The following is a 23,746-nucleotide window of genomic DNA, read 5'->3' on the forward strand; positions in this document are numbered from 1 at the left end:
TGGCTGGTCAGTATAGTGGTTACTCAGGCCTCTTGTAAGTTGTTTCAGTAAAACTGAAACGAAACAGAAAGTAAAGAGGGGGGAAAAAATCCACCAACAGGCAACAGTCTACCTGCTTATCAGTCTGATCTAATGTCCTCTCATCTTGGGATGAAAGGGCAAGGGCAGCTTTGCTTCTCCTGACCACCAAACAATTGTTCCTCATGCTTTTTTTTTTTTTGCACATATATATTTATTTATACTACAGCACTTCATAGCAAACTAACATGGCTCTTGGCCAAAATATGCACAGTGTTTTTCAGTTTGGTCTCTGTGAACAGCTCCCAGAAGTGTCGGGACACACACAGAGAAATTTTGAAGCAACCTGAACTGTTTGTGTTTTGCTGGATGCTAGCAAACACAAAACAGGATGCAGACTTGGCAAAAGACAGCAAAGGAGGATTTCTAGCTGTGCTTTAAGTTGCTATGGGATCTCTTCTCTCAGTTTCCCATTTCTCTTTACCTGTTGAGTTTTCCTAAAGAACTCTGAGGATGTGCTCCATGCACAGGCCTTGTCCCAGAGCCCTGATTCCCAAATGCCAGCATGAGGAACCATCTCTCCCTCTGTTCCCCATGTCAAAGCTTCTTTCCTGTGCAAATAAATGCACACAGGATCCTATGCACTTCTGAAACTCCTCCAGTATGGAATCATCCTGTGGCCATGGCACACATCCAGCCCCAAGAGCCCAGAATTTCTCCTGAGTTCAGTAGTTTAAGCTCATACCTATATAATCAGACAAAAAAAAAAATCCCAGGAACAGGTCTTACTTAATGAATTAACATACAGCTTTCTCCTTCCAGCCAATACCCCCCAAGCCACAGCATTCTAATTCCCTTCCTGTCCCACACTGGTACATTTATACCAGCAGGTCTGTTCTGGTAGGTCTGAGTGGGATAGAGTGAAGGCAAAGGGTTCATTACTTTTATTATTCCAAGATAATTAAGCAGGGCAATTTTGGGCATAAGCAGGGACTAAACCCCCTTTTATTGCTCTGGCAGAGTAAAGAGACCATAAAAGGCATTTTAATTACCCTTATCAGAGTCAGTCCAAAAGAAATTCTGTTTATTTCAGACTCACTGATTTTATTGGAACCCCAGTTTCACAGCCTTGGAAACTATAACCCTATCAAAACAAGACTCTTTAACAAGCATTGCCCAGAGAAGATGTGGCTGCCCCTGGATCCCTGGAATTGTCCAAGGGCAGGTTGGATGGGGCTTGGAGCAACCTGGGATAGTGGAAAGTGTCCCTGCCCATGGCAGGGGGTGGAACTGGATGGGCTTTAAGGCACCATCCAACATAAAACACTTTATAATTCTAAGGTTCTGTGGTTGCTTTGAAGCAAGCACACAGAGCGGACACTCAGGTAAATATCAGGAGGTGGCTGCAGGGCCAGCAATGAGGCTTTTTTGTGTCTGCAGAGTAGAAACATCTAAAAGCCCCAGTTTTAAAGGGAGGTGGTCTCCTTTCACCTCTCCTAACCATTGATGTCTTCTAGGCTGCTATTTTTTAATAAAACCTAATAAACCCTGCCCTTCTCCTCCACAAAAACCTTCCAGGGGGATTTGCAGATGCTCAGCTTCAGGCTGGCTCTAAGTTTTCTTACAAGTTTAGTTCCTGCAGTTACTTGAGCAAGGATAGACTGTATCACTGAATCTTCAGCATTTCCTTTATCTGTTATTTAAAATGGTAAAGCTTACCAGGGAGATGAATACAGGAACAGAGGAGTTGAAAGCTTTTATATCAGTCCTGTGCAAACAAAGTTAATGTGTCTTCCTTGTGCACAAAGATTAACTGTGATTAAGTGCTCCAATATGAAAAACGAAGACAGAAAAATAGAAAAGTGTTGCAGTGCTTAGCCATCCTTCTTAAAATAACTACCATTGTGTTAGGCTTAAAAGGCATTTGCTAAAGATTTTGTGAAGAATTAAGCTTATTTGTTATTCTTTTAAGATAGAAACAAGAGTAAAGGAAAAGCTGTTAGTCAACATTGTCTTAGAAGATAAAGGTTTCTAGATAAGAGCATATATGGGTCAATAGAAGCTTCAGTAAATATCTTTCTTGATTGACAGGTCTCTTGAGATTTTTTTAGCTGGTTTAATGTCACCTTCTTTCTTTTTCTTTTTCTTTTTTTTTTTCCTGCTCTTGCAGTATTATTGGCTGAGGGGGACAAGCAAGTTATGTCACATTTCTGTTTGAGCAGCAGTGACCCCAGGAAAACAGTGAGAAGCAACCTAAGGGCTGGTGTTTGCGCCGTGCCAGCCTAACTCAGGTATCTTATCAAGAGGCTCGATTAAATGGATGAGAGAGTCACCCCAAACCCTTCTTTCAGATTATTTCAGGAGCTGGACTTTGATGATCCTTGCGGGTCCCTTCCAACTCAGGATATTCTATGATTTTATGATTAATAATATCTCCAACGGGGGAGACTTTTCTCTAATTTAGCTAAACTCATTTAAAATCATCCCTTAGAGCATGAAAAGAAAAGAGCTGTACATTGCAAACCCCAGGCTTTAGACTGCTATGGGGAGTAGGCATTGATGCTTTAAGCTGTTTGTCTGCGAGGTGTAACTGTCAGGTGCTAAAAACTGCAAACCTCCCTAGAAGTCCTAAGGCAAAACATAAAATTCAAAGATCTTTTAATTTTCCTTCTGTGGCTAAGGTTATTTTTTTCAGTTTCCACTCACAAGACGCAAAGATTAAAAACAACTTACATCGAAGAGGTAAAAAGTAAAAAGAAAAAAAAGGAAAAAAAAAAAAGAGATATTCTCAGATGATAAGCTTATTGCAGCAGCTGAGTATTTGTAAGATTTTCAAAACAAAACAGGCTGAGGCAGGGCATAGATGTGTCTGTCCCCCTGGAAATAACACCCCACTCAGCAAAGATGCCCTTTGACTCCAGTGTGGCTTTCTGAGGAGCTGAGTGTTGCTCAAAGCCCTGATGCTCACCACCCCTGAAATGCATCCAGCTGGGTGAGGGTAAAGCTGAGACCACAGTGCAGCATCCCTTGAATCTCAGCCCTAAATGATAACCACCCCCAGAAGAGATTGCTGTGTTGAACAGTGTTAAAATAAATAGCTCTGCTTTTGCAACAGGGTGCCAGATTTTGGAGCGTTTGAAGCCTTTTCACATCTCTGCCAGAGGCAGGAGAGAGAGAGCAGACAGAGAGGCAGGAGGACAGGGAGGCACAGAGGTTTCCCTACAGTGGAAAACTGTTTAACTTAACTGAATGACCAGCAAAAAATCTTTTTTCCTTATGGACAGATCTCCAGAGACAGGAGCAGACATCTTGTGAATTTTTTTGGGCAACCTAGTGCATGAATTAAGCCTTTTAAAATGGACCTCAGGCTAGTTACTGAGCATCTATACCAGGGATTCACAGGAGCTTTCAGCTGTGTCCCTGGGGCACGTTGGACATGGCAGGGCTGGGTGTGTTGGCAGAGAAGGTGTCCATTAGTGTGGACATTGTCTGCAGTTCCAGCTGTGCTTGGAGCTGGCTCCCAGCCCATGTCCCAGCAGGAATCTTGCTGAGACTCCCATGGTTTGTCCCCTCCCAGCAAACAGGGAAAGGAGCCAGTCCTCTCCTTGGGTAAGGTCACTTGCTCCACAGGCTGTCTTTGGCTGTCACCATCCCACCCTGGTGGCTCAGAAATGCTGACAACCACCATAGGAACCACCAGGATGGTGCCCTTCAGACAGCAAGGAACCCCAGAAACCTGACAATCCACAGAACACAAAATGATGGATCTGTGTTGGAGATGGATGGATGCTTCCAACATCAGAGCAGTGTGAATCTCCTGGAAATGTTGTCCTTCCCACCTTTCCCCACACAGTCCCTCAGCTCCTCTTTCTGGGACAGCCATAACTGTGACCTGTGGCACAAAGGGGACAGAGCTACAGCTGGAAGCTCCCCTGGGAGATGCTCTGCCTGGGCAGGAGGTGAAAAAGAGATTTATTCTGGAAAAATGGGCACAAACACAATGACTGATAAAAGCCTTTGAAATGCACTGTGAGGGCAGACCTGGGGAGAGAAGATGTTTGATGAGACACACAAAACTTCCAGAAAAATATTAGTGTGTTTCAACTCATACCATTTTCAACGGGAATTAGTGCCAAGTGTATGGAAGGAATTCAAGTATTAACCTTCCCCACACATCCCACTGCTGGTGCTGGCTACAGCCAGCTCATATGATTTGAAATTTGATTTATCCTCTGTGCAAAGTCCTGCTTAAAATTCAGTAATGCATTTATTTTATTTTTTTTTCAGGCACAACTTATTTTCCCAACCGAAGGACTGCCTGAGAGGCAGCAGATAGTTCTGCCTTGAAATGTGATATGGCAAAAGCTGGGGTGATTTTGGCCTGTCCAATATTGTGATCACTGTTGGGAAGTAAAAGCCCTTCTCCTACAAGCTGCAGGGACAGTGTGTGTGGATGATCACGTGCATTTCCAGATCCCTCATACCCATGTTGAGTAGGAGGGGTGCTGAGAACAGCAGCACAACATTTTAGGGCTGGCAAAAGCCACAGACACCATGAGAAGCTTGCTGAAGAAAGTAGTGACTTGTAACCCAGTCTGAAAATGTCTTAGAGGTGTGAACACTGCAGAGGAGGGGGGACTGGCCTAATGTAGGCAAAGAAATCAGTGGAGACAAACATGTGAGGTAAATCTTGAAGGTCACAATCCAAGTTTAGACCCTCTTAGAGGAGACAATGGAATTAGTTGGTGATTCTGTGAATCGACCCAAGGATTCTCCTTGTGTGGCATGAGAGACCAAGTGGGAATTGAAAAAAAAACAAAAGAAAAAAAAAACCAGCCAAGGTAGAAAAGAAAAAGAACAACATTTGGTGAAGAGTTTATATTGTGCACAACAAGAGCAATCAAGTGGTAGGTGGTTGATGCAAGTGTTTCTAAATGCTCGGTTACAGAGGATTTGCATGTTGCCACACCAATAAGATGATTTAGGGCTTCAGCTCAGGATTTTGCAGGTCAGACCTTTTTTTCCAGAGGTTTCCACATCAACCATCCTTCTCCAAAGTGGCCAGGACTCCCTGTATGTGATGACACAGACCTCGATCACGTTAAGGACAAGCTGCTAAAATGACCCTATGATTGATAGATCAATGGAAAGAGAATAACAAAACACTAATTTAGAGTTATTCAGAGCCAAAACTTGGTAATGGGTGTTTCTCTCATGTGTCTACCTTGAGTTTTCATCCTGAGACACTGCAAATACAAAGCCTGGCTGAGTACAGAGTTGAAGAGAGAGCAGGAAAAACGAGGTCTCCATTTCTGCACTCCCACTCCCCTTCCTCCTCTGCCATTATTAGCAAAATAATTATTTTGCTGATTTCAAAGTAGGCTGCTAGAAAAGATCCTTTAAGTTGTGGCTTTATCTCCCCCTCCGTGTTTTTTTATTTTTAATTTCGCACATTGCCACCACTTGTGGGGGGGACCAGGTTGTTTTGCTTCTTCCTTCTGTTTGTTTTGCCCTTTGCTTTTCACGTGGGGGAGGATGGCAGAGGGTGGAAGCAATCATGCTCATCATCAACAAACAGGGCACAGGGAGGTCAGCCCAGCACCACACTGGGTGCCTGAGATGGATCTTCAGGGGCAAGAGCCAGAGCACAACCAGCATGGTCTGAGAGAAGCAAAAAACAATGCATATTTTTTGTTTGCGTTTGGTTTTCTGTGGACAGTCTCAGTGTAAAAAAAACATAAATAAATAAAATTAATGTGCATTTTCAAGCTCCTGGAGACCTGAAATGCTGAGGTGTGTTTAGGAAATCTAAATCTGCATGTGTGACAGAGATGTCATTAAGAAAAATAATATCCCTGAACAGGGAAGGTTGGAGGGGGTGGAGAAAGGAGGGAGGTGGAAGATGAGGAAAGCTGCTAAGCTAAGAAATGATGAGGTAATGATAATATAATTTCCTAAACTGGCTACTAATTAACCACAACTCTGGAGCTTAGTACTGTGAACCAACTCCATCATAACCCAAAAATCCCTCTGAAAAAGAAAAAATCAGCAGCAAATTTTTCAGTGACAGTGTTAGCCAAATGTAATGCATGTAATGTAATGCATTTCACAGATTTTTTTTCCTCCCCTATACTTTTAGCTAACATACCCAAATTTCTTGTGTACACAGGAGGCAGAACAAGGGCCATTTTTGATGTGAAGTAAAACAACTAAATTCCCTTTTGGTGTTGCTCTGGCAAAGCCACAGATGAGCAGTGCCCAAATCAGCCTGATGTGCAGTCCCAAAGTGGTTTTTACACATGAGAGTAAGGAAGAGGAAAGGCAAACACAAACACCCTCCCTTACCCAGCTCAGCCTTCTTTGTGCTTTGAGTCACCTGCAGTAGTCGGAGCCACTGGGGTCAGCCTGAGAGGTCTCAGGAGGAAATAGAGCATCCTGAACAGTGGCAGGGGCAGGGCCTGCAGCTCCTGAGGGCCTGGTGCCTTCTCCCATGACAGCAAGATGTCTATACAAAATATTCCTTCCATGGGAATAGCTGTGTAAGAAGGCAGGAACCCCTTGCTCATTTGACAGGCATTACCTACAGGCAGTTTTCTCTAGTGGAGGAGGAGGAGGTATAGTCCTCATCCTGCCCCCCATGTTAATTCCACATGCAAATGGTCATTTTTCTAAGGAATTACAATTAAATAAATCCAATCCTTAGACATAATAAGTGCAGTGCAGCACATCTTCAATGCAGCAACAAAAACCAGACAGTGGCTCAGTAAAGTCAAAGATAAAAAAAAATTAAAATAGTTAAATTTGCATGAAGCCATAGATATTAACTTTTAAAAGCTGACATGAACACTGTGGAGTGACAAGAAAGGAGGGGATGTCACCCAGGACATGTCAGAAAAAGGTAAAGAAAAATAGGTGTGCCCAAAGTTCCTCTTCTAATGCTGGACCCCAAATGTTGGTAGCACAGTGTTGGTTGCTTCTGGCAACAGAGATGTCAAGTGGAGAAGTTGATGAGAGGTTGCAACAGAGAAGGTGGAATGTTGAGCCAGGAACATGACAGCAGCAGTACCTCCAGGAGATGGAGAGAAGGGCTGCCTGGGAGACTGTGAAAAAACAGCCAATACCCCAGCCAGGAGCCACAGAATGAAATGTTTTGGGAAGTGGGGTTAGGAACAGGTCAGGCCTTGGTGTTTTGGATACACGAGGAGAGAAGGAGCCCAAGTGCCAGTGGAGGGGGCTGAGCCCCTCCCTTCCTAGCATTCCACATCATGCCCTGGACTTGTCCCTTTCCTGCTCTTCTCACTGTCTCTTTCTCCCCACAGCCCTGCTGAGGACCCAGACTGGGAGCACAACACTTTTGGCCATAAAGGAAAGGAGGTGGAGGCTAATGAGGGGGCTAAAGCCCTTTTCTTTCCCCTCTCCTTGTAAACCCACACCTGTGCATCCCAGCTGTGTTCACAGCCCAGGTTTTGACTGGAACCTTTCTTTCACATGGTGGAAAGAGCTTACCTGGGTGACAAATCTGGGAGTGCACAGATGAAATCAGCCTCATGCAGGGGAAAGTCTCCTGCCATCAGTGCTCATGAGCATGAGCTAACAAACCCTGCCAATCTTCACAGCTAAGGGATTTCCTCCCCATCACTCAGCACCAGCTGCAAGGGTGAGGGCACAGAGCTCCTGGCTCCAGCTCAACTTCCACTTTCCAAATGCTACATCCTCCAGGTGAGGGATAATCCATCACGTGTAGCATCCGTTTCAAATTGCTGCTTATTCCATGCTCTTCATACATTTAACATGAGCAAAATGAGAGATTCAGGAGGGGATCATCAGAGCAGGGGGTTCAAGGAAGATGGATTGTGCAGCAGACTAGCTGAATAAAGAAAAAAACGAGCTTGGTTTCTCTTTCTCACTTTCTAATTTGCTGAGTAATTGAAAGAAAAGTGTTTCCATGCACCAGGACTCTGGATTGCCCTTTGTGAAGTTTAGCCATTGTAGACAGTGAGAGACTCAGATGGTGTAAAGAGGTCTCTGCCTTTACAAAATGACCTTTTAAACCTCAGCTTCCACCCCCAGTCTCACATTGTCACACTCTCCCACCACCAGTGCTTTCTGCAGCTGGCTGCAGCCTGACCCTCTCTCAGTCACAGCTTTAGAGCTGCCTAACATATCTCAAAAACCGGTTTGGTGGTTTGGTGTTGTTTTTTTGAGATGGGGTAAGTATTTATTGGGGGTTTTCCTGCTTTATCTTAAATATGAAAAGAAAAATGAAAAAAAAAATTATCACAAGCAGAAGCTTCAGGCACATCTTTGTGTCATAGGAGAGCAGGAGAGGACTAGTTTGCAGCTAAAACAAGGATTACTCACTGAAAACAAGGATGAGATCCACAGCTCTGGAAAATACAATTTTGTATCAGCTTTGGGGGCTTCTTACTCAGAATGGGTCCTGCCAAGCCTCATACACCACACACGAGCGTCATTTCTTTCCCCTCTGCTCCATTTTCCCCTCTAGGTGATGTTCATCACATTTATTGTCACCCTGGCATCTCTCTTCTGCCCTAGGACCAGATTCTGCCAGACACAATCCATGGGCACATCTCATCTTGTGTTGAGAGCTCTGGAGCAGAGCAGAGGCTTCAGCCTGAGCTGGAAACACACATCTGCCTCCCATCATCCTCCTCACACATCTGCCACCCACAGGCACCTCCATCACAGGCACGATGCATCCCTGCGGGTCAGGAAACGCGGACTCCTGACCAGGGCATTATTATGGGGTACACAAAACAAGTTCAGTGGGTGACTTACAGGTGCTCCTGCCATAGGCAGACACCCCTGAAACCCTGCTAGGCAGAAGTCTGAGGCATCTCTCTCCTCCTAAAAAGCAGAGAAACACTTGAGTCCTTTTGAGGATCCGGATTCATTTCCAGAAACTGATAATGTATTTAAGAACTACTGGGGTTAAACAGCTGAATTGACTAGTGCTTTCGTTTTAACATAGCTTTTGAAAAAGAAAGATCAAAATGGTGTTTCCTGAAAGGTTTTCTTTTAAATTTTGAAATAGGAAATTCAAGCAAGTCAGTTTGGCTTTTTGAAGGCAGAGGTTGTTTTTTGGCTTGTTTTGCTTTTTTTTTCCCCAAGAGCATCTGAGTTTGAATGAATCATTGTTTTCCAAAAAATTCAAGTCTTAATATATTACCGGGATTTATTCAAAGTCACAGTTGAAACTGTCACAAGGTTGTAGGCAGCTCTCTTTAAAAACGTAGCACACAAAACCAGGTAGGTTTACTCGAGCAGGGTGCTGCCTCTGGCTCTCTTTGACACCAGACAGTCCTGGCAAGAGACTGAACAGGGCATGCCTGAAGAATCTTCCCTCTAGTGACTGAAGGCTCTTCCCATTATCCCGCAGTGCTTCAGCAAAAGCTGTGATTCTTTCCAAACTCTGATTCCCTCCTGAGCCTGTGAAGGAGGTGGAACACCACTGGTGCAGCTACAAGCCACGTGCACCTCCCTGGTTGCCCACTGAAGAGCAGGAGGCTGCCAGGGGCCACCCAGCTCATCAGTCACAGCTCGTTCACGGGATGCCCTTTCAGCAGCCCTGTCCTCACTGCAGCCCTTTGGCAGCTCCCGTGACATTCCCCATGTGCCCTCACTCACATGCTTCACACCAGCATACACAGCATTCCCAGGGCTAGCAACGTTCCTGGCTCTGCAGGATGATGAAATCTCTGGCCACCAAGAACCACCTGACTCCCCCTTCTTCAAATAAAAATGGGAAGAGAAAAGGAGAGAAAATGTTTCATACAGCTTCTGGCTTCATTTATGGGGGTGGAGCAGATGAAGGAGGTGCTCTGGCACTCATAAATAGTTTTTCTCCCTTTTTGCATCTGACTTTGGTAATACTCAAACAAGCACAGCAAAACCCTCCTTAATGCATTAAGACTAAAATCATAGCTTGTCTTGATTGGAGACTGCATGTTAGCAGTGCCCAGCTAAGTCAGGGCTTGCATTTTAATTAGAAACTCTAATGGTGAAGTAATAGGAGAATAATTCCAGTAAGTGCTTTCCCTCTGGCAACTGGAAATAATACTGACATTTCAGGTGTTCCCTAGCCTGTATCCAGTTTTTGTGATTTTTTGTCCTCCAGCATCAGCTGCAGGTTCTTATACCTGATGGACAATATCCTCACAAATAAGTGTGTGAGAGGAGCTCATTGCCCTGAAGAGGCATGGTCATGGGTACATATCTCATTGCCTGCATTTTGGAAAGCAAGTGGACAGGGGCTGAGTCAGTGAAGGAACCCCAGAAGTTTTTTTCCTCTGGTGGCTGTGGCTTTGGAGAAAGACTGGGATCCCAACTTTAGGATCAGTGCTTCATGACAGGGAGGTCCTGTTCTCCAAGGAAAGACCATTCTGTTCAACACTGTTATTTAGCCTGAGCCAATTTTTTTTTTTCCTCAAGTTTTTGGACCTACCTTTGAGCTGGTTTTGGACAGCAATTAGCACAGTGGAATTTTGAACACCCATTTGGACCATAGGAGACACCCTGGAATTACCAGTAATAACCAGTTACTCTCTGCTGTCCTGAAAGCACTACTGGGATATTTTAAAAATATTAAGGTTTCTTCTTGGGGCTGATGTATTTAAAAACTACTTTTAAGGCAATTCAGCTTTTTGAAACCACACTATTAGTGGAGTCCAATCTGCACTATGGCCAGTTGTGAAATGCAACTGGATGAGACAAAAAAAGGAGGAAAAAAACTCATATAAGGGTTTAAATGCTATCTGACTCATTTTCCTGTGCACACAAAATTATTACAGTTTTGTTTTCAGATATGTTAACACTTTAAAGAGGATATGAGTATCCAGCTGGAAAAATGGGGGAAATAGGGCGAAAAAAGATAAAACACAGTGCCTACAGATGTACTTGAAGCAGTTGCACAAAAATACTTTGCTTCACTTGCTTAGGTCCGTCCTCTCTGCCAGTAAACTGGGCAAGATTGTGGTTTAACAGCTTTGCAGATGATGTGAGGTAGAGAAAGAGCAAGTGACTCCTCAGGCTTTTGAGCTGGTGGCCCTGTCTCTGTGTCTCTCTTTTTCCCTGACCTGCTAACCAGAGCCTTCAGTGAAAAGATGGAGAAGAACAGAAGCAAAGATGACTCATCAGTACCTGGGCACAGAGATTTTGATGAACAACATGGAGGGAGCCTAAAATGAAATTCTGTGAAGTGAGAGTGAAAACCTACCTGAGTAGGGTGGCCTGTTTAAAAGCTCTTTGCTCTGCAGTTTGGGCTCATGGGTGTCAGAGGGGTCACAAGTCATTACCAGCTCTGTGGGAGTGCTGAGTTATGCTCCCAATGTGCAGTTTCTGATGGATTTATCCATCAAAATCCCAGGTTTCTGAAGACCCACTGAATGCTGGCTGACTAAGCTAAGCACACTGCTTCCTTTGAAGGTGCCAAACTGCACTAAAAGTAGTTAAAGACACAGGAAATGTTTCCTTTTTCCATTTAGGCAGTTGTTGTCCTTGCCCCAGGGATGTTATATGAGCATGAGTGGGAGGGACCCAGACCAGCACCATAGGAGGAGGGTTAAATAGCCCTGGAGCTGGTGAAGCATCCTGCTCCCCATTCCCTCCCTGTAATCCGTCAGCTGTCCACTGCCTGCTGTGGACCAGCATCATTAGGTACATGAAAGGGGAAAACAAACATGCCCAAAACCCAAGGAAACAAAGCAAACAGGATTCATGGTCTAGTGGTTAAAAGGCAAGGGCTGAGCAGTCAGGAGAGCTGGCTTCTCTCTCAGGCTGGGGCACTGCAGCTCTTGGTTAGCATCTCCTCCCTGTGCCTCAGTTTACCCAGCTATAAAAAGGGGATGGTTACCCCTCCCTGAATACATTAGGAGGGCTTTAAAACACCCACAACCTAATCAGTGTTACAGGTTATTCCAGCCCTGGCAACCTGGGAAAAATCAAAGCTGATTTATACAGTCGGATAACTGTTGGCACCAACAAACTGGTAGAGACAGTCCTGTCAAGTATCATATTTGAAGCACAAGGCTTATACCATCCATTCCTGTCATTTTTATTTTTTTCTTTTTGTTCCATGCAGTGGTAGATAGGTATTGCATGCAGTGATATCCCCTCAGTGTGTGCCAAAATGAATAATGCCAGGGAGTTTCTGCCTCAGGGAAAGGCCACAGCCGAGCTTCCCACAGGTCTGCTGCCAGTGGAACGCCAGTGCAGAGGAGGTTGGCTGGGAAGTGTGCTCACAAATGAGGTTTCCCACTACAGCTCTTCCCTGGTTTTGTCCCCTGTGTCCCTAAACCCCACACAATGCTCCTCACACACTGGAGGTACCATCAAACTGTGATAACAGCCAGGGCAGAGGAGGAGAGACCCTGTCTGCACATCTCTGTTGGTTAGACTTGGGATTTTTGCTTGTGCTGGGTTTGCTCACACCTTCTAACCAAGAACACTAACCCAGCAACATTTCTTGAAAATCTAAACCAAGGATAGTGACTGCAGGGGTTTGTTAACACACCTGCAACAGTCACACATCACCCTGTCCCTGCATGTGACAAACCCAGCACACCACCAAACATTCCACGTTGGGAACTCCAGCCCTAAACCTTATGTTTTTACACTTCTCTAAACCTCTGGCCTTTCTGGAGCACTTCAGTAGGGATCTGTGGGGTTCATTTGGCATTTATAAACTCAAAATGAATAGGCTTCTTTACGGAGAGTTCTTGGTACGCTCTTAACATTGGGGCAAAATATTTTTCTCTTGGCCAGCCCTACAGAAAAGAGTTGGAGTCTCCAACCCTGGAGCTAATTTAAAGATGTGTAGGTGTGACACTTGGGGACATGGTTTAGTGGTGGCATTGGCAGTGTTGGGTTAATGATGGACTCAATGATCATAAGGGTCTTTTCTAAACTAAATGATTCTGTGATTCTAAACTGACAATTACTGACTTGCATAAATTTTTTTCAGAGGAGAAATGCACTGTGGAAAAACAGGAAATTTTTGCCATGAATTTGAAAACCTTCAAGTTGGCCCTACAAACTGAAAACATTCAATCTAAAACCCAAGAAATTCACTTTTCAGCCTTTCCCTCATTTGTTAACACAGAGAGGTATTTTTCATAGAAAACATAAAAAGCATAAAAAACAACTCACTTCTAGAGAAAATCCAGTCACACATGATTGGAGCTGCACAGCACTAATAATGTGTTAGGTACACAAGGTACAGATATTAGTCCCTGCCTTTATTCAGGAGTTCAGGATATTGAATGATTGAGGGAAAGTCCAAATAGCCACTGGATAATGACACTTTTTCTCTGTTTCTTACTGGGAAGACACATAGGTTTAAGAAAAGTCTGGAGGTCACATATACAGCCCCCCACTCAAACCAGGGCCATCCTTGAAGCTAGATCAAATTGCTTACTGTCCCACCTGGTTGAATTTTGGATATTCCCAAGGATGGTGATTTCTCAGGTCTCCTTTCCACTGTTTGACCACCCACAAGATGAAAATAAAATTTAAAAATCCACAGTGTCTTACTTTCCTGTCTGTTGCCTTTGTCCTGTTGCTGTGCACTCTGAGAAGGGTTTGATTTAGTCTTGTCTACACCCCTCATTGCAATATCCCATCTCATAACTGATCTTGAATTTTCTCATCTTAAACCTCTGAGTCAACTCAGGACCCTCAGCTTCTTTTATGCCATGTGCTCCTGTCTCCACTGGGCTTGTTTCCGTAGGCCCATCAAAAATTGATATTTGTTATTAGAGAATATAAATTCCTTTCTCCCCATCCTCTTGGTGTATAATCTAGAAGTCCTAGACACTCTGGGCAATTCCTTACACTCACACAGGATGAGCACAGACTCTAATGATGAAGGAATTTCCAAGTAATAGTTTCATTCAGAACAGCAATTTCATATTAATTTGCACTTCTTTTATGAACTCTGTGTAGACTGGTGACTGTTAAGGCTCTGAACCTTGTATTAAAGGCCTCATAGAGGTAACTGTAATGTTATTTTTAAAATACAGCCTCTCCTGCTGTTGGTCAGCTGTCCAGCATGGTGCTGCCTTTGGTAAAATGCTTTCTGAGAAGCCCAAATGGCACAACTTTTTCTCAGAAAAAGAGGTGGAAATAAACAAGCAGTGGTGTAAACACATAGATCACTTGGCATGGAAAGTGGAAGCAGAGGACTGCAAAAAAACAGGCTTAATAATTATATAATCATTTTACAACCAGAAAAAAATAGGAAGGGAGCAAAATTTTAAAAAGCTGCCTTCACTAGAATGAAAAACTGGGTCTACTTGCCCACCTAAAGGGTAATAATAGCCATTCTGGGAGTGCTAAACTCTTTGAACTGTGTCTAAGTACCACTTCTGTTTATTTTAAGGAAGGAAACTGTCAGGTTCTGTTTGTTCGTGGTGAGCCATCCACAATGTGCTTGGTGCATTCAGGACTAGTAAAATAGTGGTACATCAAGTATAGGAAACAAGAGGTTTATCATGGGATTAGTCTTACAGAGATAAAAGTAATCACAGAGTTGCTCAGGACTTCTTGTTTGCTGTGAAACTTGACTACAGGAGGTGATGGGTCTTTTCTTTTACAGCTTTTTCTGGTTGAGGAGGGAGGGAAGTGGGGTTAAAATAAAAACCGTTCATCTCTCCCGTATTTTGTTCTTCCCCATCGTTTGGTGCTTTGCAAAGGGGCAACTTTATTTTAAGGGATCATGTTTCTACCTTGCTACAAATCCCAGTCATGATTTTTATGGGCTAATTGCATTCCTGAACAGGTCACGAACTCTGGTCTGTTTTATTTCTATTCCTGATTTTAATTTCAATTTTTTTAAAAAATAGTAAAAGAAAACTGAACTGATGCAACTAAAACCATGCTTTTACTTGCAGTGCTTGTGTTTTGGGGCCAGTCATTTATTGTTTCAGGGAATCAGGTGTTTTATACAACAACTGGCCCAGCCTATTAGCTCATCATCTGGTGCCAGAGTTCCTTTAAGAGAAAATTTATTTTTGATGGATTTTTTAACCTTTAATGCACAGTAACAACATCTCTCAGGGTCTCAGGGATACCATCCACAAGTCAGATCATTCCTCTACAGTTCATTTCTACTTTGAGCTTCTTTATTTCACAGTGGACATATCAAAACTCTGGGAAAATGCTGTCTTATGGAATGCAGATGGATCTCCAGGCAGTGCAGAGCTGTTGCATGAAGATTTGGCCTATCCAAACACCTCAGGGAGGGTGGGATATGTCTGGTTTTATTTTTGGATCTGGAGATCTGAGCTCTTCTCTCTTTCTGTTCAAACATCAGCACATGGCAGTGGTTGATACAAGCCTGCATTTCACACCACATGTAAAAGGATGGTCCACTACTCACAGAGAGCTCTTTGGGACAGGATGTCCCTTACAGGGAAGTTCTGAAAGAAAACCAACAGTCCAAAATGGAGACAATTAAAGAAAAAATATTTTTTATTTTTTATGTTTTATACTGGTAAATTCAGAGTTCCATATGGTTCTAGTGATGCTTAACAGAAAAGTGATTGGGGTTTCCTCTGTTTTGCATTGGTGCTCTCAGCTCTAAGTTCTGCTGGTTAGGTGTTGTCTATGTGGTGATTATTTTTGTTGGCAAGTCCTGAACAAGCACAAAAGTAGTGTAGAACACAGAAATGACAAAATTACCTGCATTCAGGTAAGTTCTGTGTGGGATTAATCTGTCTCAGCTCTGTTGAGATGACTGGGACAGGAGCCTACCCCCAAGTGAATGTCTAGGATACCATCATAGTGAGATCTAAACATTGGAGGAAAACATCTGATTTCTCCACTTTTGTAGAAGAAAAATCACACCCTGCTCTCTACTATCCCATCTGGGTTTTTTTTCCCCATATACTAGCAAGGTGATTTGCTCAGGTTTGCATCTCTAGTTTATAGAAGAGCACTTTTGGTCAAGTAGCTCCCTTGTTTATTATTATTATCCTAATAAGGGATGTAAGTTTCACCCATTCTGTCTCCAAAGCCTTTGGATAACTTTCAGAACTTCTGCTCACAGTAAATTTCAAAGCATCAGTGCAAGGTATGAAAAAAGAAGTGAGGGCTGTGGCTCTGCTCACCCCATGATCCAACCAAGTGAGTGGAATTGCTGTGGATGATGACAGGGGTAAGTGCCCTGGATAAAGGAGTGCAGCAGCTTATCTCTCTCTGCAGAAGAAATGTAGAGGAAACAGATGTTCCAACAAAATTCTGCTAAATATTGACCTAGATCCCTAGCAAAAAACCTTGTCCATACTCAGAGACCTGTGAAAGATCTTTAAGGAAAATATTTTTTCATGCCCTTGTCCAGCACACAGAAGTTATTTGCCTGACAATGAATGCTTTTTAATGTTTGTGCTAAACCAAAACAAACCAGGGCTAAGCACTCCCATAAATCACTATAAATTATCTCCTTCCAATTCTGTGAACACAAGGGAAAAAACTGCTGAAGGTGTAATGGTGGCCAAACGAGTTAAAGACATAAAATGGAATACAGCAACGAATCCAAAGCCAAATTGACTTTCAGATGGCCAGATCCCAACAAGAAAGGGATGATTATGATTTCAGACATTCATATTATGAAATAATAAATTCTTTAAATCTCTCCATGTCTGACAAAAGGCAGACAAAGAGAGGCAAGGTAGAAAATTCAAACAACCTCACTGCTCTCCACAGTCCCTCTTTGCAAAAGGATCCAACAGTTGTATGAGTGGTGGTACAGTATCACTACAGCTTTCACTTTAGAGAGAACAGCAAAGTGTACTTTGAGAAAATCTCAAAACTGTAACCAGAAAAATACATCATGCCAGCTGACATACTTTTTAAACCCTATTGTGTGCTGCAATGGAAAATAGATACCAGGAAAAAAAATATTTATTTAAAACCTGTTTTACAATTATTATTTTTGTTTTGTTCACACCTTTACTTTTCTCTCAGGGTGTGATTGGGTGAATAAATTTCCATAATTTTTATGTGCTATGGTCTATCTTGTCACACTCCCAATCAGCAAGTTCAGATTTTTTTAGCATTGTTTAAAAACAAGCTGTACTTGTAATTCGTATTTCCTGAATAATTGCATGAAAAGCAGGTGGCCAAAAGTGAGGTTCTGTGTTCTCTGGATGGATGAAAAATGCCAAAATGTAGCATAATCTACAGTGTGAACTCCAAATCCCACTCCAAGTCCCTCTGCCATGCTGGGAAAAGGCCACTGTGCCAGTTCCATCACACATTTCCAGCAAAGAACTTCACCAGAGTCACAGTCTGATTCAACCCCCACATTAGTGCTTTCTCTTGATTTTAACCACCACCATTTTCCCTTCTTATTGTCAAGAGGTCATTTTTGTTGTAGTAATCACAGACAACAGCCATAACTTTCCAGCATCATGCAAAAAATCTGATTTTTTTGGCACTTCCTCTACCACAAGGGCTTGTGAGTGCAGGTGACCGAGCTCCTCACCACCTCATCCCTGAAAAACCACTTTTCCCTCCGTCCTCTGGGAACACTAAGGAAGCCATCCAGGGTAAAATTTAGATGGAAATATTTATGTTAAGTAGATTATTTCCAGCCAAACATTCAATGTATTCAGGTCATGCCTGTCTGCTTCGGGGAAAGCAACTGTTCTGCAAGCAAAGGGAAATTGGGAGAGGGAACAAAAAAAAAAAAAACCCACCCGTCTGCAGAGTCAAAAGCCAAAGATGGGCCTGGTCCTTCCCTTCAGAGGCCTGAAAGAGAATGAAGGGAAAGTCTGAGACTTCCTGCCTTTGTAAGGAGTTTACTAATTAAATGTTAATTGTGGGCCTCGACTGACCAACATTTAAATGAGGCCTCGGAGCCAGGAATTGGGCTATTGTGGTTGGGCTGTTTATACGGACAGGAAAATGCCGTTCTAAACATTGGATTCCTGCGTGCTGGCCAAGTTCTGGAGGAAGCTTCATGTGGAGCACTCTTGAGGATCGTGCCCAAGGACTGCTCCTGCAGAGCTGCTCCAGCCTCAGCCAGGGAGTGATCACACATTCTCCTGGAAGCTTTTGGCTTCTTCTTTCCCTGCAGCAGGGTGGTTTTGGTGGGGACGTTGAGCAGGGGAGTGATGTCGGTCTGAGGGGTGCAGTTCTCTAACAGAGACAGGAGGTTCCCCACCTCATGTTCCGTGGGTGGTGATTAGAGGATATTTGTGCCTTATTCTGAGATTAGAAGTGGTTTGTGGCAGGAACTCTCTATTTTTCATCTGTGTTTAGAGCAGAAAGCAACGGCTCTAATGGGACGGTGCCTCACAGTCACAACTGCAGTACCAAAGTCTTCACCTTTTAATGTTTCCCTCTTTACTCTTCTTGATAGTGTCCACACATTCAGATTGGCTGCTGAAACATGTTGCAGTTTGGGCTGTGATGCATCTTCTGTAGCTTAGGCTGAATTTTTGTCTTTGGGGCATTCAGCAGAGATTTGAACTTATGAGACTGACTAGTTTCATGACTCCTTCACCTTTTTTTAATCTGAATTTGCTTGGACAATTTGAAGAGCCTTTGTTACACTCATCATTCACATCACCTGCTGTGATGTGAATGACGAGTGTGTGATGTGATGATGTGAATGATGTGAATTCTCCTGCTAAGGAGCAGTCACTGGGTATGGCTCTGCCCTTGAACAACTTGAATCAGTTGTTCAGCTCCTGTCATTCCTCCTGCTTTACTTCACTACACATCTCAAAATCCAACCCATAATATGCAAAGCATCATGTTAATGTCTATCTTCAGTTTCAACATCTTACACCAAGCAGTTTTTGAAGAATTCATGCTATATTCAGCCTATGTGGTCTTGCATTTTTCTGAAAGTATTTCAGTATAGTAGCATGATATGATGAGGTAAAATTGGTTTTGGGGTGCCAGAAGCCCTGGAGGTAAATTATTTCCTGCATATCTATTTCTTCCCTGGACTTTTCAACCATGCTGATTAAAACTGGCTACTCTGCCTTAAGCTTGGTGACTATCATTAATACCTGTCCCCATCAAGGCCAATAAATTTGACCTGGAAAATTCTTGTTGAACTTTCATCCTCATGTGAGCGTCCCCTTTTATTTCTGTTTTTAAGTTGTACCTTTATATTGTTGGCAGTTTAGATTTGAAAATGTATTTGACCATTATATCTCAGGGGGGTAGGAAAAAAGTACTTGCCTGATTTACCAATTAGCCTTCTATTTTATTTTAGAAATTGATGTCAGGGAAGTGAAGTGATAGCCTAAGCCAAGCTGAAAGGTTCTATTAGTTTTGGGGTAGCCACGGTGTTAAGCAATTCCAGCTTACCTGGGAAATGTCAGATGAGTCCCATTGATAAAGCTCACAGCTGAATGTTGTGCTTTATTGTAGAACAGCTTCAAGCTGTATTAGCCAATAGTGACTTAAACTAGTAAACTGGGTTCCCATCCAGTCCAAATTGAGCTTTTGTACCAAAAGGTCCCACTGGATTTCAAATACTGGGAACTGAAGCAAAACCAAGTTTCCTGTTGTCTTTTGCCCTCAAAAGAAAACAGAAATTTATGTTTGCTTTTTGTTTGTTTCGTTTGTTTTTTGTTCTAGTTTAACAGTGAAGATTAAGGCCTTCTACATCCATGGAATATGAGGAAGCAAACTGCCTCCCCATTGTTCCTGCACTTTGGAAATGGCAGTAGGCCAAAGTGTAACAGAAAGCTTGATGAGAGGGCTCTATCATCCCTCAGCTCAGGGTTTTGGTTGTGTATCACTGGCAGTCCTGTAGAACCACACCCTGAACTCTTCTTTTATAAAACTATTTGGTTTTTGTCAAACAAAATCACACCCTGCTCCAAGCAGTTCCTTTTGGTAATTTTGCTCAGTTATATTCTATCTTTGTATGAAGATGCTCTGAGCAGTGTTTGATGCAATATGATCTGGTCGTAGTGTCGGCCAAATTCTCTGCTGGGATCAGTCAGTACAGCATCACTAATGCCAAGGATGGAATTTTCTGGGATTACTGGTTGTCTGCTCAATTATTTTTAAAGAATTTTTTCCTCTACTAAAGAAACTGTTTCTTATTTCCTTCCTTTTTGAGAATAACACTGATTTCAGTGCAGGTACTTCCAACCAGCAGAACTGCACCAGAGGAAATGAAATGTGTATTCCTGCATATGGTGGGTTTAGACTAGATGTTAGGAAGAAGTACTTTACTCAGTGTGGTGAAGCACTGGCACAGGTCTCCCAGAGAAGCTGTGGCTGCCTCATCCCTGGAAGAGCTCAAGATCAGTCTGGACAAGGCTTGGAGCAGCCTGGGATAGAGGAAGGTGTGCATTCCAATGGGGAGGGTTGGAACTGGATGAATTTTAAGATCCCTTCCAACGCACACCCTTATAGTATTCTATTATATCCATTTTTCTGCAGAAGAATTGTCTTATAGTTTTCCTTATATAATGGCCTTCATGCCAATTTTGCAACAATTTTGTAACATTTTTGTCATGTATGTTTGTAGCATCACAGGAGCACAGGGTAGCTGGGAGGAAATATTGCCACCACAGTACATCCAAACTTGTTGCAACAATTTTTGCTTCACCTTTTCACTGAAGTGAAACATCTGAGTGAAATAAATAGCCAGTTCACACTTGGCCTGTTATGAAAGGGGTGGGTGGAGGTGGTGGTGTCTTTGTCAGACATGGTTAGAGCTGCAAAATGCTCTTTTGGAGTGGCAAATGTGCTGTGTGGATGAGTGAGGAGAAAGTGCAGACTGCAGAACAGTTCTCCTGGTTTGTTTTCTTGTTGTTATTTATTGCCTCTTTCTCTATGTTTTCATTGTTGCTGTTTACAATTAGTTTGTTTTTTTTTTTTAAGGGATGGAGAAAGAGAGATTAAATACACATCAAGAAATGTCCACATAACGTTCCTGAATTCAGCTTGACTGAATATGTCAATATATATTTTAATAATATATGAATATGTCAATATATGTTTTCTGTGTAAATATATATATATCATTGTTGCTTGGAATATGATTTTCCTTGTGTTAGGCACATGTGAGTCTTACTTTTCATATACGAATTCATATACAAATTTACCCCATAAGCTCAATACAAAAGGGAAAGGTACATGGCAAGGAAAAAGGGTCTATTCCAGTATTTGATGGTTCATCCTCTGGCTCTAGACACTGTACATGAGCTTTCCAGAATGAGGGCTTTGGTTGGTGCCCTGCATCTTGGTGCAGTCACAGTTATTTCCAACTAAAATCATTAAATCAAACGCAATTTGCAAGTAAGTAAACAGTTGTCACAGGAGCCTTAATCTTGGGAGATGTTGGCAGACTGACAAAGAGATGTTGCCTCAGCAGCAGGAATTTTCCTTCCAGCCTAACCCTAACCTTGGAGGACTTTACCTCAGTTTGTAGGCACATAAACTCACACTGGCACTGGTCATTTATGGGGTGGTCATTTCAGTACCTCACCTCTCAAGGAATGTAAGATCAGGAGATTGATGAGAAATTCAGAGATCTCCTCCCCTCTGAGGTGTCAGGTCCTCAGTCCTCTTACAATCAGTTGAGGAAGCAGTCACATCTCTATAAAACACAGTATTAGTTATTGTAGATAACTAAAAAAAACAAAAAAACAAGAAAGAAAGGTCTCCAGGCTATGGTGTCCTGCACATGAACACTGTCTACTGGGCCAGGCTTCAATCCATCCATCCCAGTGCCCCTCTCCACCTAAATCCTGAATCAGAAGATGAGAACACCATAAAGAAGAAATAAAAGCTTCGCAGCAGACATCAATTAAATATTTTGTGGCTCCCATCTTGCTTCCCTTCTTGGTGAAAGGTGGAAGAAATTATTCTGTATTAAGTCTTTTTGCTACACAAAAGAACAAGTTTAGATTCTTCTGATGATTTGGGGAAATTCTTGTTACTATAGAGTCTGGTCAAATCATTCTAGTAAGGATAAAAATAAAAAGATAACAGGAAGTAAAAGAATTGATTTTTTTTTTAAACTTTTTTTTTTTTATAATGAATGTAAAATGACCTAGAAATCAATTGCTTCCTCTAATATAGAGCTATAATCCTCTGTAACAGCTAGAGTTGAGCTTAAGCCTTGAAGTACAAGGTTTAATATGCCTTCCAATAATTTTACTGTCTTTAATTATGGTTTGTATTGTTATCCTTGGTATCTTTATGAATGGCCAATCATTTTTTTTTAATTTGTCTTTTGTCTCCTTAGGGGACAAAGTGCAGGAGATGACATTATCTGTGCCTTGCATCTTGCTACCTGTTCAACAGTGAGAACTTCTGGATTTAGGCCAATTTCAACCATATTTGACAGAGAAGCAGATACCAAGATACCAAATCCTGAAAAGTTTGATTGTAGGAGTAGCCTGAAAGTAAAACAGAATGAATGAGTGATGCCAGGGATGCTGCACAGAATGGAAACTTCATAGAAATCCAAACTTAACAAAGATTTAACCAATATTTGCACTTTATAATGTACTAGGAAGCTAAATCCAGAGATCTTCTTTTGCTTTCTTTAGGCCAAGGTTGTTTTGGTTTTTTTAAATAATCTTATTAAAACCTTAATTTAGCAATTTGGTAACAAGTTGTTCCCTAGGTTGATAGTAGAAGTGTGAACATAGAATGGTTTGAGTTGGAAAGGAACTTGGAGATCATCCAGTTCCAAGGTTCCTGTCATGAGCAGTGACACCTTCCACCAGACCAGGTTTCCCAGAGCCCCATCCAGCCTGGCCCTGAATGCTCCCAGGGCTGGGAAATCCACAAACAGCCTGGGCAACCTGTGCCAGGGTCTCACCACTGTCACAATAAAGAATTTCCTCCTAATGTCTAATATCCCTATGATCCTAAATGTACCCTTTGTGTCACAACCCAGTTAGTCTGTGCCTGATGGCAAAGGTTAGAGGCTTTTCTGGGTAGCTGTGAAAATAATCCAGATTGATTTCTGATTATATCTCATGTATTTTGGGATCCTGAGCAACTTCATCTAGTGGGCATCATCATCCTTGCCCATGATGGGGTGGTTGGAACTTGATCATCTTCAGGGTCCCTTCCAACCCAAAACATTTTCTGATTCCATGACTTCCTTGCATGCCTTCATTGACATCCCCCATCCTTCCTGTTTCAGTTCCAATTGCACCTATTACTTTTCTGCCCATCTATCTTCTTTTCAGCTTCCTGCCTTTCCCCATTCCTGAGTGCAATGCACTCATTTAGCAGCTACATGGGTAACCTCAACAGAAGTTATTTTAAGCAAAATACACCTGCACTGGAAGTCTCCCTTCCAGACATCTACCAGGCCCAGTGCTGCCTCATTTTTATGAATTAATGGCATCACTGCCTAAGGTGCAGAAGATCTGAGAACTAATCTGTTGCTCTCTAATGATTTGGTTCTTATTACACTGCAATGATTAAGGCTGCAAGTTGAAAAAAGTGTTTAAGTGCACATTAAACATATGCTTAAGCCTTAATGGTGATAATAATAACACTCCCAGTTGTAGAGCTGTAAAATAGGGGAGACAAACCTGGATTGTCTACTGGAATAATATATTTTTATCCTAGATTAAAAGTGCAATGTGCAATGAAAGATGAGATGAGATGAGATGAGATGAGATGAGATGAGATGAGATGAGATGAGATGAGAGGAAATGGGTTTATACCAGCTTCTGTAGTACCACAGGACAGTGTTATCTAATTC

The sequence above is a fragment of the Molothrus aeneus genome, chromosome 5 (assembly GCF_037042795.1).
Source record: "Molothrus aeneus isolate 106 chromosome 5, BPBGC_Maene_1.0, whole genome shotgun sequence".
Classification (NCBI taxonomy): Eukaryota; Metazoa; Chordata; class Aves; order Passeriformes; family Icteridae; genus Molothrus; species Molothrus aeneus.